At 40.8% G+C, this 13,068-nt stretch overlaps 1 protein-coding gene across 1 annotated transcript in view; it reads right to left on the bottom strand.

The window, feature by feature from the left end:
- SYTL5 (synaptotagmin like 5) overlaps positions 1 to 12,840 on the bottom strand; it is an 81,292-nt gene extending 68,452 nt beyond the window's left edge. Inside the window, exons 1-2 of the mRNA XM_061378065.1 lie at positions 12,567 to 12,840; positions 12,209 to 12,302 (exon numbers count right to left, since the gene is read on the bottom strand). The gene's annotated coding sequence lies outside the window, so the exon portion shown is untranslated. The remainder of the gene's footprint in view (positions 1 to 12,208; positions 12,303 to 12,566) is intronic.
- Positions 12,841 to 13,068: the final 228 nt, after the last annotated feature.

The raw sequence follows: 13,068 nt of genomic DNA, 5'->3' as shown, positions 1-13,068 counted from the left end.
GTCAAATCTCATCTATAAGATTCATTCAACTCCCACCCTAGGCTCCCTTATTATTACATCTCCTTCACAGCAATAGATTGCTTTCCCCCCGTTTGGTAACTTTAATGAACAACTGAGGCTGGGTAGCTCACCACACACCTGGCAGATGAGATAATAGGGGAGGATAAAACCTACTGCGCTGCACCACAACTTAACATCTCTGCTGGTCATAAACCACTAGGAAGCCCAGTCCCCAGGTATAGTTTCCTTGTGCAGATCCAATCCTTCCAAACAACCTGAAGCGTATAGGAAGCATCAATCTCATGGCTGAAGGCAAAGGTATGTGTACCTGTGACATGACAACAGACAAGCTTGCACATCAGAAGAAGAGAAAGCAGTGGTTTGGAGATGGCCTGGGCCAAGGACACCTTGCATACATGCGAGTAAAAATATGATTTGCTTCACCATGACAGACTAGCATCTTACTGGGATTGTAGGCAGATCAAGGAGAGGCTGTCTCTCGCTAATCACCATGGAGCTGGATGGGAGATGATCTCACCCATGGAATGTTTGTTAAAGTACAAGTTTGATAAAGACTCGCTAGAGCTACTAAATACATAAAGACAGAAATTTCCCAAGGGTCAAACTTGGGCCAATTTGGGGGAATTAAAAGAAAAAAAAAAAGCCATAAAATACAATACAAAATGAAAAATATCCTATGTGCAAGACATACTGGGCAACCTGATTTATAAGAATTGTGGGTCATGCCATCTAAATGGGTGGGTTATACATCCGAATTAACTAATTCCATCCAAAATTGTTTTGTAACAATGGTTAGAGGGGAAAAAAAAACACAACTACTTGTCACCCTTACCACAAGGTAGGGTCTTTCAAGACTTCTCCATAAACATCTGTGTCATCCCTGAAGCAATGAAATTTATGTTTCTGGAATAGCTGAAACTATTTGCTTAGCAAAAAGAAGTAACACTACACACCAAAACAAATCATTTATTTGATTACTTTCTTGTCTAAGTCAATAACTGTAAACAGTTTAAAAGTTAATTGAAGGGTGGGTCTAGAGAGCAAGGCACTGAAAGCTAAGACTAATACACTGGAGTATCAATATAGAAATAACTCCATTCAGGAGATTTCACACAATTTAGAAAGCTTGCTTTCATTTTTAGACTACTATCAGGTCTATTAATTGCCATAGTCCAGACTCAACTGAGGAAGAATGGGGCACTGGTTCCATTTAGTTATGAAGAACCATGGGGAGGAAAATGAAAGTAGTATTTGGTATTTGCCCCTTTCCTTCTGTTCTTTCATAGTCAGAAACACCAGCCTCATTGGACCTTTTGTTTGTTTGGGTTTTTTTACCTAATGTGAGTTACTCTTAAGCTTTGTTTTCAGTGAACATGAAGAACTGCACTAGCACAGGTCATGAAATCTCATTGCAAAATATCACGGTTAATGACTGTAAGCCTTACATGCTATTCTGCTGTTTTCAGCTTGGCTGACTGCTCTCCTTCAGTAAGTGTATAAACTTTCTTCTTTTTTTGCAGTCACAGCTTCTTCTCCCCTCCGCAAGGTCTCCAGACACATATGTTCTCACAGCCTTTTAGTGTGGGGAAGGCGTAACAGTATTTTGGTGAAGTAGTCACTCTGTCCTTAGTGCTATGCTAGAATAAAAGAGTGAAGAACTACTACACGGGGGGTTGGAAAAGGGACTTTAAGAGTGAAATAATTAGAACTGTGAAAAACTATCTGGTTTTGTTAGAGCTTTAGGCAATTAATTTCTTTGTGTTTCAGCCATTGTGACTGCAACAATCATCCTCTTCAAACTTGCTCTAGAATAAAACCTATTTCAACCCATTCAATACAGATTTTGTTCCAATGCAAAACTGCCACAAACCTTGGAAAGCCTACTTTGATTTTTCAAGCTTGTCATTAAAATCTGCCCCCATGAACATATGCAAATCTCAGTTTCACATGATTTGAGTTTTCATAGAAGACTGAGAACTACCAGCCTTCAGTTCTCCTACCAGCCTCCAGCAGACTTCCAGATGCACAGGGGTGTGCATATATGAGTGAGTGTCCCTGTGGGTCAGGAATTTAAGCATATAAATTTGTGTCTGGAAGGACACTAAAAGGACTCCCCCTATCCATTGTACTAGGCATAATCCTTCATAAGAACAAAGGCCCCAGTTTAAACTACTTTAAATACAGGGATCCAGCTCTTCTGCTAATATAAACAGATACAGCTTTGTTGAAGGAAAAAGAATTGTCTTCATATTGTTCAGTTGAGTTCAATTTGGTGAAGCTCCATTCTTAGTTTCCCCTCAAACTCAACATTTCAATGCAATGTTTTATTACAATGGTTAGAGGGGGAAAAAAAGGTCTCCCCAGGTAGCCAGAGATTTGCAATAAACCAGCACAATCCCTGGGCACATTACAGCATACTCTTCCTCTGGCAGCATCACTGGGCACCTTTTCAGCTAAAAATCATAGTCGGTAAAACTTCTATTTATTTCTAGAGAATCTTGGACATCAAGTACTGGACAGCATTTCCTTATGACACTGTCATGATCATTACTGCTCAGCTGCTTCTATACATTGTCTCATGCTGATCTTCCATTTACATTTCCTTATATAATAGGTTTTCAGTTGAAGAAATCAGCCTCTACTACTGAAAAGCATACCGTTGCAGCGCAACAAAACCTAGAGGCAGAAAGCCAAAATTGTGCTGTACTATGCTGTGTATTTATGAACCAACATCTTCAAACCCCAGCAAGTATTAACCAGAGGTGTAGCCGTAATAAGTCAGGTGGATCAACACTATGGAATTCCTTAAATAATAACAGAAAAGTTGTAATGTATTAATAGTCAATGCAAAGAATATGGTCATTGTCCCTTAATTTAAGGATGCATAAATTTCATAACAGTAACTGGCATCTGGCTAATTCAGAAACATTTGCCTGAATGCTGACTCTGATCAGCTGAAACTCTCCTTGATTTTACGGAGCCATGCACTCAGCCCATTTTCTTTTTACCATATCCATATACACCATTAAAAAAAGAATATCGTACCACAGGGAGGACACTTAAATATTGGGAGTATTTTCCACTCCTGTTTTAAAATATTCTTTCAAAACAGCAAGCTTCTGTCTATGCTGTGTAGGTTTTATAATGAACCACAAGCTTCTTAGGTATACAAGGTCCTTTGAAACTAAACAAATGCAGTGGAAGGTGAAAAGAAACCCTTTCTAAACCCCAAAACACAGACTACTAATTGTCACTGGCCTCCTGCTTACTCCCTCCTGCCCATTGAGACATATTACATAATTCTTTTGCTGCTGCTTTTTTTAATTAAACATTGCTATTTAGGTATGCATGTTAGTATTACATTAAAGGAAAGCACTTTACAATCCTATAAAAGGATGCCAGAATCATTTCTCCCTAGGAACACAAACATAACACTTTTAAGACCTCATACATGTATTTTTAGGGCTTTCCTTCCCAAAATGCTTTCCAAGAACATGTTAACAATGCTGAAAAAAGAATACTTGCCTTGTATTTTATCCTTTATGATTTACAGGTCTTCCCCAGCAAACAATCAAAAAAAGTGGGAAGATAACAATGAGACACCTTACACTAACTAAAAGGCTCAAGAATATTTGCAGTAATGGAAAGAAAGCTTTCAGCCTTCTCTCACATAGTTTATGCATTAATAGCTGAGCATTGCTTCATTGTCATCCTCAAGCATAACTGAACACCTTTGCATTGTTATCTAACAAAAAATTCTGTTTGTGAATCAACTTGAGTTTTCTATGCATATGTACATATATGTATTATTTTTTCCTTGTATAAAGCTACAGCTTTCATACTATAAAGGCTACAGTTAAACTCTGATGTTGAACTTCTGATTGTCTTATGTCTTGACCCATTTCATGCTTGTTTTCCCCCTCCGAAGTCAAAGTGATATGATTCAGCCGCCTGAGGTCACGCAATAGACCCCAGCGTGTTCTCTGCTGACCGTCACTGCATTTTCACCTAATACAATGAAGTAACAGGAGGGACACAGAACTCTGAACCCAAAAGAGGAAAACCACTCTGTCATTTTTCCTCTGCCTTCAGCTTACACTTCCCCAAGTGAAAAGCATTTCTGCTGTAAAACCAGTGACAACAGTAATACAAACAGCTCCACTCCAGTTAGTGATCCCTGCATTAACACCAGTTACTTTTGTAATTTGAATTCCCCATTAACAAAACAATGTCACATCCCCAGTTACACGAGGCTACCACGTGGTGAAACATTATTGCCCTGGTTTAACCCCAGCTGGTAACTAAGTACCACATAGCCACCTGCCCACTCCCCACTGCCTACCCCAGTGGGATAGGGAAGATAACTGGAAAAGGTCGAAACTTGGGGGTTGAGATAAGAGCAGCTTAATAACTGAAATAAGGTAAAAACTAATAACAGCAGAAATGAACAGGGAGATAACAAAATAATTATTTAAAAAACAAAAAAAGAGAGAGAGGAATAAAACCCCAGAACCTAAGTGGTACACAATGCAATTGCTCACAACCACTGATTGATGCCCAGCCTGTCCCCAGGCAGTGATCAGCAGCTCCCAGCCAACTCCCCTCAGTTTCTATACTGAGCATTACATGCTGTGGCTAGTTCAGGTCAGCTGTCCTGTCTGTGCTTCCTTCCAGCCTCCTGTGTTCCTGTGCCCCTCTTCACTGGCAGAGCATGAGAGACTGAAAAGTCCTTGATTTAGAGTAAACACTACTTAGCGACAACTAAAACACTGGTGTGCTACCAAACCTATTCTCACACTAAATTAAAAAAACACAGCATTGTACCAGCTTCTAGGAAGAAAAGTAACTCTATTCCAGGCAATAAACAGGGCAGTTATTGTGTTCCTCTTGCCATTCCTCTCCTCCTGGAACATCACAGTGGAAAACATCAGACTGGTTACCACATCATTAACTTTTTTTTTTTTTAAATTTCAAAAATAAAGGCAGTTTCAAAAAAGTGGAAGTTTATACATCAGATATTGTCTAGTTTGGAGCAGACTTGGAAGGACTGTATCACATCAGAAGACAGAGTATCAGATAAGACCTTGATTTCTTCCGGCTTTTGAGTATGGGGCCATAAAACCCACAGTACTTATACTAAACTGCTCCACCATAAACAGACTGTGTAAAGTTCTCTCTATTTTTAATTATCAGGGTTCAAATTTAAGATCAGCTGTTTGCCTAATAGAGATATAAGTTAACACACACGCTCCCCAGACAAACCTGCAACCTATGCTATATTGCCTGATGGCTGTGGTTTTGGTACCAAATGAGGTATGACACTGCCCAGATTTAAGGTTAAGAAACAGTTACTGCTTCTCTAACATTACTTTTTCAATTAAAGGAAGAAAGACCAGGTTAATAAAGCATTACTTGTGCTATTGCTATGTATTTTGCATGGATGTAGCGAGTCTGAATTGATCCACAGTATGCTTAAAATTAATGAAATTAATCTGTCTCTAGAAATCACACTGATGTACATTAAGCTCATCAGAGCCAACAGAGAGAAAGAGCAATCTTCAGAAGGTGGCAAACTGTTCATGAAACAGTGCTACACCAATACCTTTGAACCAGACCTGTAAAAGCACCAAATGTTTCTAAATAAGCCCAAGGCTTAACTTCATTCTGAAAAGTGATGAACTTAAAAAACACTACCTTGTGACCGATTCACAAGTTTTACTACTAGATTCACACAGGCAGGTGGACTGTAACTAAGTTTCCTCTTCTCACCCAAGAAAGACACTCTTGCTGGAACACTGTACAAAGCATAAGCATGATTCCATCCAGGCGTGTGCATGGGCAATGGGTTGGCATTGTCCAGGTCAACTAAAACCATCTGTAATCTCACTGGAAGCTGAAGAATATTGAGAGTGAACTCAAATCCTTTAGAACATTCATTTTCCCTGGTTTTCCTCAAAACCAAAGTTTACTCTGAAAAAATACACTAGAAACACCTGTGGCCATCATCAAAACTAGTAAGAAGGCTTTTGCAGGTATCAATGGCTCATGCCCTTTGCTAAGCCTGAAGCTGAATGCTTAATTTCTTTTATTTCCAAACACAGTCTTCTCATATTTGGAAAAATGGTGTGGCAAACGAATATTAAAATGTTCATACAAAATTGAAATTATGAGCTCCCTTCTGACTAATTTGGATATAAACAATATTAAATTGATTATTTTAACAATTAATTGAGAATGTGCACTTTAAAAAATCATGTCCCACAGATTATTTTGACATTTGCTCTCTTCCACAATAGAAATGAAATTTCATCAGCAAGATCATGGTTCAAAGTGATTTCAGGGAAAACTACAAATTCCTGCCAAACCAGAGATTGTCCCATAAAAATAAGTATCTTAAGAAAAAGTTTGATCCAGAGGGACTTGTACCTATTCATTGATGATATTGTTTACACAGCTTCCTTAAAGATTCTCACAATTATAACCAGAACAAACCCCTGCCTAAAGACATTTGGGAAAATCCAAAGGAATATTATTTCTAGTGTGAAATGCTGATGGCCCATATACTGGGAGAATACATAGCTAAATTCATCTAACTGGCCTCTAATCAAATCCTGCACTTAGAGAGGCCAAAGGCAGACAAGCGTATGCTAATGAAAGCACATGGCTTACAAACATACCAGCAGCACTATGGCATGCAGAATTCCTCACACCCATCTTTCAGAACACTCCTTACTCACACCAGCACCAGCCAGATGACACTTGTGTTTACACAGGTTACTCATACTTCTCCACCTTTCTTTGCTGCCATAATCATTTCACAGAAGAAACAGGAAAAAAAACAACAAGGAGGTACAGCTTTCTCCCTTAATAGTTTTCAGTCTTAACTAATAAATCATTATGCTCCAGTACATTGTTTTTCTTCTCCTAACTACATCCTGCTTATCCATATTGTTCTGACAGTGAGGGTTCTAAAATTAGAGAGGGTCAAAAACAACAGTCCCATTAAAAACTTAGCTACAGCTTCATTATTCTGCTTCCCCTAAAACGTAGCATTGGTAATAGCAATGAAGAAGGCTCTAATCTGGATAAAGATGCCAACAGTTAATAGGTATTTTCCTTACTTAAGGGAATTAGACTTTCCCTACGTCTACTTAAAATGTACCTGCAGAGCAAAGGGATAGAAATACTCCCAGAAAGAAATATATATTTGTATTTTAACTCCAGAGTATGACAAAAGTCAAAGCAGCTGTTTTATAGCTGGCAACTGTGAAAAATGATACAGAAACAACAGCTGCTGTAGAAAAACCAGTTAGGAAAAGTACCTTACGCAATGCAACATTTCACTGCAGGCAGCCATACTGCAATTTTTTACTATGAATCTCCAGTGTAAAACCCAAATATGTTTCGAATCTGTGTTTCAACAATACTTACTTTCTTCATATTCCAGTCTTCCGAATTACTTTACATAAGATGAAACTTCCCCATTCCCAACATAACTCTCATGTTCTTGCCTGTCCATGTTAACATGCTCCAGAATCATAGAACAGTTTGGGTTGGAAGGAACCTTCAAATGTCATCTAGTTCAACCCCCTGCAATGAGCAGGGACATCTTCAGCCAGATCAGGTTGCTGAGAACCATATCCAGCCTGGCCTTTAATGTCTCCAGTGATGATGCATCTACCACCTCTCTGGGCAACCTGTGCCAGTGTTTTACCACCCTCACTAAAAAATTTCTTCCTCACATACAGCCTGAATCACCCCTCTCTTAGTTTAAAACCATTACCCCTCATCCTATCTTAACAGGGCCTGCTAAAATGTTTCTCCCCATCTTTCTTATAGACTCCTTTTAAGAACCAAAAGGCTGCAATAAGGTCTCCCCAGAGTCTTCTCTATGCTGAACAACCCCAACTCTCTCAATTTGGTTAGTACTATTGCTGCCCTAATCCCTATAGTGAATGATGCTAATTACTACATAGTATCACTATTTAATTGAATGTTTGACATGTTTCTCTTAGTCTTCTTAAGTCACGTGTGTATAAACACCTGTCATTCTTGTCATCATTAGCCTATTTATTATCTTAAGCAGGTTTAATATTGAGAGAATGGGAATTTAGTTCCTCATTTCCTCCATTTTTGTCTTCCCCAATCCATCAGGCAGTATAGATTTTGTGTAAAGGTTCAGGAAAAGGAATGAGGTTTTTAGGAACAATATTAAGTACAACTCCCAACCCTGACCTTTTCTACAGTTCTGCAATGTCTCCAGAAGTAAAGCGACAAGCTCAGATTCAACTTATATACAACTGATCAAAAAGCCACCAGCTGTGCCATGCAGTAACATAAAATGAAAAATACCATCTCCAAATGACAAATGGCTTGCTTTTAAACAGTGCTTTCTCCAAGAAGTCTGTCTAATAGCAGAATCCTTAGAAATAACCTTCCTGTGGTCATGAACATTTGCTTCCACAGTATTCAGAAGTACTCCACAAGTTCCATACCATACATATAAAAAAACCAAAACAAACAAACCATATTTCCTTCAAGTTTCACTCTCCTTTTCAACCCCTGTAAATGCATTGCTGCTGTAATACAATTCCTGCACTGTCCCCATCGCTGTAATGTGTTATAGAAAAACGTGCGGACATTATGCTGTGGACATGTTTTCCGCCTATCTGCTGACACACTGTTACTTCCACAGCTTGCTGGGCTGTACAGGTAAAAGGTATTAATCCAAACGGTCTAATCCAGAGACCCATTGGAGAGACATTCATAAATTCAGCTCCCTTTAGACTACAAGTTATCCCAACACATAATGCAATCACACCTAAAAGCAGAGTCTTTCTCACATGAAGTGGCTGTGGTGAGGGATAGTACCTCACAAACAAAGCAATGATAAATTCATCTGGAACCAAACCAGAGCTACTGAAAGAGAATTTGTATGTCAACAACAAGACGCACTGAAGTGAAGACACAGAATAACTGTCTCAAGTAAATAAAATGCTCATTTAAAGAAATTGTTAATACTCATTTGCGGAACATAGTACAAACCACGACTGAATTTTGTTTCATTTCTGAATGAAATCCATTTATGCTTCTAAGCCATACAAAAAGCATACCAAGGGAAAAGTTACAGTGCAAATAAAAAGGTACAGATTAGGGTAATCGAATTATGAAGAAATTCCAGTGCAGGCTGAGGTAAACATAAAAAAAACAGACTAATTCAGTTCCCAAGCAACTGACTGCTCTGGAGCTGTGCCTCAGGATACAGAAAGCCACACAGAATGGGGCCACTCAATCACACCCAGACCAAGATCCAAGCTTAAAAACGTGGGTTTTTGTGGTTTGGGGTTTGTTTTTTTTTTTGTTTGGGGTTGGTTTTTTTTTGAGGGTTTTGGTTTTTTGGTTGTGTGTTTGGTTTTTTTTTTGTTTTTTTTTTACAGCAGAGCCAGGCTGTTTGAAACAGGAAGAAGGCAGAAAGCGTCACTGGTGTATGCTGTATATATGTTATGTTCACTGGTATACATTGTGTATATATGTTTATATGGTCCTTCTATACAAGTAGATGAGAAAAACTAGTCTAAAGATCCAAAAAGAAATATGCACATATCAGCTTCATGTGCCTACCACAAATAAACCACTTACCCGTGGACTCAAACTCAAACCCACACTGTTCCTCCAGGTCTGCTCTTCCAGCTGTTCCTACCTAGTCTGCTTTCCTAAGTTTCCAGGTTCTAGGACAACACACCAGCACACTCATCCCTGGTATGAAGGAAGTTTGATTGGAAGGCAGAGTAAATTAGGCAAGGCAAGAGCAACAAGTATCTGGGAAACAAAGTGCTCAGTCACAGAGTAATCCTGCACTGCAGCTATCTTCAGCTGTCACTTTATCAAATGGATTTCCTTCCTCCCTCCCTCCTACCCTGCAAGACCAAATGTTTTACTAACAGACAGTAGTTAATAATCAGGTTTAGTCTCTCTTGAAAAGGAGATTTAGAGAACATTATGTAATAAGAATATGTTTTATAAATTGGCAAACAACTGTAACATCACACTGAAAACTGTTTAATGAGATACTTCATACTTACTGGTCTTCCACTCTAAAAAACACAGCTAGAATCCAAAATTCACAATGAACTTTGGTTAAATAAGCACTTCTCCATCTCAAAAGAATGTAAGGTTTCAACTACCGTGAATTCATGCTAAGAAGTATTTTTCAAGGGCAAACGTAGTGCTGAAGACAGCTTAGAAATGTTAACATGTTAAATCGCTTCAAATGTTTAAACACACTGGAAACCATACCCATACCGCCAGTCTTACAAATCACATTCCTCAGACCTTACACAGATCTATGAATAGTAGCCCTCATCGCAACTCTCACCTTCCAGATCTTCATTAAAATCACTTAGATGCAAAACAGAAGTAGAGAGACTCCCAGATCTAATGGTATTTGGGGAATTATTTGTATTAGAGACAGACATAAAAACACATAGACAAAAGCTAACTATTCATATCATAGAACAGTCTGGGCTGAAAGAAACCTTAAAGATCTCGTAGTTCCAATCCCCATGCCATGGGCAGGGACACCTTCCCATACGCCAGGTTGCTCAAAGCTCCATACAACCTGGCCTTGGAACACTTACAGGGATAGGGCAGCCACAGCTTCTCTGAGCAACCTGTGCCAGTGCCTCACCACTCTGATAGTGAAGAATTTCTTCCTTATATATGATCTAGATCCCCCTCTTTCAGTTTAAAGCCATTTCCCCCCTGTCCTGGAACTACCTGCCTTCATAAAAGCCTCTCTCCAGATTTCTTGTAGGCCTCCTTTAGGCACTGGGAGGGTGCTGTAAGGTCCCCCCAGAGCCTTCTGTTCTCCAGGCTGAACAAGCCCAGCTCTCTCAGCCTGTCTTTATAGGAGAGGTGCTCCAGGCCTCTGATTATCTTTGTGGTTCTCCTCTGGACTCACTCCAATGCTCATGTGCCTCATGTTTGGGAGCTCAGAGCTGAACATAGTACTGCAGGTGGAGTCTAACAAGAGAGGAATATAGGGGCAGGATCACCTCCTTCGACTTGCCGGTCATGCTGATTTTGATGCAGCCCAGGATACGTTTGGCTTTCTAGGCTACAAGTGCACACTGCTGGCTCATGTTGAAATTCTCATCTACAAAGGCCCCAAGTTCTTCTCCTCAACATTGCTCTCAATATTACACAGCCTTTTTCATCAAGAAATTTAGGGGAGTAAAGAGATAGAAAGAATATATAGAAAGTGAACTCTCAGAGACGACACAGCTTTCCTAATTATACACCTAATAGACACAATCAGGTTTCATTGTGAACACCTGTTTCAGCCTCCCTTACCTATAGCCCATAAGATTTCCCCATACTAAGTCCTGTTAAAAATAGTCTTGTCTTTAGGAAAAAAAAAAAAAGAAAAAAGAAAAAAAGTTTTTGAATGATGAAAAACTTTAAGAACTTATTAGCCTAATGAGTTAATGTTATTCTAAAAAATGGCACCCTCTAGTCTCAGGATGTCCAACTACAAATTTCCAACACTGCATGTTGCTAAAACTTTTCTCTCTTGAGCAAAAGACCCATTGCTCACCTTGATATTTCTAGGCAATGATGCAACCACTTCTTGATTTTAGATCTGCTCAAGACTATATGCTCTGAGTGGCTTCACAGCAAGGGGCACTTAAATGTTTTACATACTGCAGTGGACTGCACCCACACACACAAATCTCCCACCTGAAGCTCATACACCAAAACAGTAACACTTGTGCACCTCATAGGTAATCTCCCCACCTGCTCCTCTATCTTCTCACAGTGACATAAAGGGCTACTCCCTCTATAACTGCTCATCACCCCTCACCTCCATCAAGGCTTTCCGAAAATCAGTAACTCTGGGGTGCAGAATCCCCAACTAACTGTTCCCCTGTGCTGTAACTCCACGCTTGGTATGTTGAAATGCATATTGGCTAGCTGCACTTCAGTAACTACCTAGTAATTAAAACTATATGAGCGGTTCTCAGTCTCCATCATTTGCTTCTTTGTATAGTCATATACTGAAATGTTAGTCATTATTGCATGTAGTAACAAGTAGTCTATATTTTTTAAAGCAAAAACACGGAAGAAAAATATTAAGGCAGCATACAATAAGAGCTGATGTTCACTGGAGCACCACAGAGCCACTCACCTCTTCAGAGACGGACAGTTTAGCACCCGTCCTTAGCATCCCTTCCACCGCACAGTGACCACAGGAGGCATCACTGACGGGCAGGATCCACCACCTTCAAATTTCAGAGTAAAGTAGGGTAAAAAAAAGCATTTAAAAAAATAAAACCCAATCAAACATGCCAGCACCTCCCGCCAGGTTATCGAGGCCGAAGCACCTCTCGGGGGATGGGGGGCAGACCCGGGCTAGCACAGCCCCTCCGGCGGGACAAGCCCAGCGCCGTAGCGGTTTTCGCTCTGCACTGGGACTGCGCTACCTGCTCCCCCTCGAGTCCGGGAGGAGATGCTGGAAGAAAACCCTGTAAGAAAGAGAGACTTACCAGGAACCTCGTCAGGAAAGGAAAACCACGCACAAGCAGCTGCATCGCCGCCGCGGCGGCTGAGGGCTGCTGATGTCAACCCCGCAGCTCGGCAGAGCAAGGAGGCGACGTCCCGCTCTCGCTGCCGCGAGGCTCAGCTCCTGACTCAGACAGAGAGCAGGCACACACACAGCAGAACGTGTGTACAGGCTGACTCGTCCTAACGCCTGCAGGTGTAGCCCTACGGCACCCAGCCTCAACCCGCTCCCCGCCCGCAGACCAAGGGCTGCCACTGCGCCCGAGCAGGACGAGAAGCGCCCAGTGGTGGCTCTTTCTCCCCTTCCCTTTTCTCCCCTTCCCTTTTCTCCCCTTCCCTTCCCTTCCTTTCCCTTCCCGGAGCGTTCCCCGTACCTCTCCGGATGCTGCTGGGCAAGCCTTGCCGCCGCTCCCCAGCGCCTCTCGCAGGCGAGAAACGGCCGGGGCTGGGGATGCGGGACGGGAGCTAAGAACGCCGCCGCCGTCC

Source organism: Neopsephotus bourkii, unplaced genomic scaffold (genome assembly GCF_033783945.1).
Source record: "Neopsephotus bourkii isolate Nb327-2 ecotype Australia unplaced genomic scaffold, CSIRO-AGI_Nbou_v1 NB_1763, whole genome shotgun sequence".
NCBI lineage: Eukaryota > Metazoa > Chordata > Aves > Psittaciformes > Psittacidae > Neopsephotus > Neopsephotus bourkii.
This window is presented reverse-complemented; position numbering and strand designations above follow the sequence as displayed.